Source organism: Macrobrachium rosenbergii, chromosome 23, assembly GCF_040412425.1.
Source record: "Macrobrachium rosenbergii isolate ZJJX-2024 chromosome 23, ASM4041242v1, whole genome shotgun sequence".
Classification (NCBI taxonomy): Eukaryota; Metazoa; Arthropoda; class Malacostraca; order Decapoda; family Palaemonidae; genus Macrobrachium; species Macrobrachium rosenbergii.
The window spans coordinates 37,851,969-37,854,468 of NC_089763.1; the positions used below are offsets into that span (position 1 = coordinate 37,851,969).

The following is a 2,500-nucleotide window of genomic DNA, read 5'->3' on the forward strand; positions in this document are numbered from 1 at the left end:
AGGTATTAAGTTAACTCTCTCTCTCTCTCTCTCTCTCTCTCTCTCTCTCTCTCTCTCTCTCTCTCTCTCTCTCCTGCTTTCCACTATCAGAAATGATGTTCAGATGATTTTGCGTCAAAAGCATCACTTATTTGATATAGCAGAAAAATGGGAAAGGAAGTATATACTGTATAATCTCTCTCTCTCTCTCTCTCTCTCTCTCTCTCTCTCTCTCTCTCTCTCTCTCTCTCTCTCTATGTGTGTGTGTGTGTGTGCGTGCGTGCTTCTTTCCACTATCAGAAATGATGTTCAGATGATTTTCGTCGAGAAGCATCACTTATTTTAAATAGCAGAAAAATGTGAAAGGAAATATACACTTCATATTCCGAAGTATATTCCTTCGTACCGTACGGTAGAACGCATTCTCCGTGGCATAGCCTATACTTATGAGCGTACCCAAAACCGCCAGAAATAGCGAAACGTTACGTACTGAAGCGGATCTCGGACCAAGGTACGTTTTCCATGCTTATACAGAGGTCGTTTTGGGAGATAGCGTGATTGGGGTTTGACAAGGGCAAATTTAGGCGTTAAATTTAGTACCTGTGAACTTTTGTTGGAAATACGGAAACACGTTACATTTTAATATGTAGCTTCTTGCATACATAAAGGCCGATGTTTAATAATAATAATAATAGTAACAGTAGGTTATAGAAATACATAAGAAACTAAACTTGGTACATTATAACCTACCAGGTATAGTAGAGGTCTGTAATAGTGATAATAATGATAGTAATGAATATAATGTTAATGAGGTGTTGTTGCTGACAATGATGAAGTCGACGATAATACTAGATAGTGATTTAGTAGTAGTAGTAGTAGTAGTAGTAAAAATAATGATAATAATAAGTACTTGTAAACCCATAAATAATATGTTTTTATATATATATATATATATATATATATATATATATATATATATATATATATATATATATATATATATATATATATATACATATACATATATACATATAGTATATAAATATGTGTGTATATATAATACATATGATTATGTATATATATACAGTATATATATATATATATATATATATATATATATATATATATATATATATATATATATATATATATATATATATATATATATATATATATATATATATATATTCAGTTTAGAGAGCCAGTTCGATCCCTCACCACTGCGAAAAGGCTTTTCCCTCCGCGACTCCGGCTCTTTGTTTAAAAGTTGCAAATCTCATATATACTGGGTTCTTTCTCCTGGCCATGACATTTTAACAACATTCTCTCGGTCGACGGGAGGTCATTTGTTTTAGCGCAAGGCGGCCGCCTCTGGCTAGGGGGGATGGGGGTGGGGGGCTTAAGAGGGGCCAGACGGGTGGTGGGTAGATGTGGGCGGCTAACAAGATCGATGGGCGAGAGATCAGGAAGGTAACCGAAAATAAAAGGTTTTTCTTTTTCTCTTTTCCCCTTGAAAATTTAGAGGGAAAATATTTCTATGGAAGGAATCTGGAGCAGGTGAATGATGGCGTGCTGTTTCCGTAGAGTTATTTTCCCCCTTTTCGTCTGTGAAGTTGTTTTGTTTTCTTTGCTTCCATTTTCTTGGTGTTTTGGGGCCCATTAAGACCAGTTGCCGCTTCCACCAGATAGCTAAGGTTTGTTTGAGTTTTCTGTTAAAGAAAACCAGTTTTTACTTGTTTTTCGTTAATACTTTCAGTCCTAATTATCAGAGCGAGGGTCTTAACCATGAAACCCTCGTCTTTTAACTAGTTTTGTGACGAGCGTGCGCGTTTAAACTCAGAGTGGTTTAAAACGCCAGTTTTACGTTAGAGTTTAGGACTATCAGAAAATTATGGAAAATTAACTTGAAAGAAAAACGTTATTTTCTTCTGGAAAAAAATGAACGTATTGTTATAATATATATTTATTTATTTTTTATGTGGTTATTTGTGTTATTTGAGAAGGTATTCATTTGAATTTTTTTTAATCTGTAGGCTATATTTTATTTTAATTTATTGATTTCCGGTAAACTTAACATATTGTATCTCTCTCTCTCTCTCTCTCTCTCTCTCTCTCTCTCTCTCTCTCTCTCTCTCTCTCTCATTTTCTTGATGTCCCGTAAACTTAACGTGTTGTGAATACTCAGATATCTCTCTATTTACCTCTTTCTCTCCCTCTCCTTCTTTTTCTTTTTATTTATTCTCATTCTTCACCTCCTTCTTCCTCTCTTCCTCCCTCTCTTCTTCTTCCTCTTCTACAGTAACGTATTGTGAATACTCAGATATCTCTCTCTTCTCTCTCTCTTCTTCTTCTTTTCTTTAAATTTCTTCTTCTTCCTTCTTCTTCTTCTTCTTGTACAGTAACGTAATGTGAATACTCAGATATCTTTCTCTTATCTCTCCTTCTCTTTCTTCTTTTTCTTTTACATTTCTTCTCATTCTTCTTCTCCTTCTTCTTCTCTTCCTTTTTCTTCTTCTTCTTC

General features: G+C 34.4%; 1 protein-coding gene across 1 annotated transcript in view; it reads left to right on the forward strand.

Moving 5' to 3' along the window:
• LOC136851506 (inactive rhomboid protein 1) overlaps window positions 1-2,500 on the forward strand; it is a 680,285-nt gene that overhangs the window by 521,874 nt on the left and 155,911 nt on the right.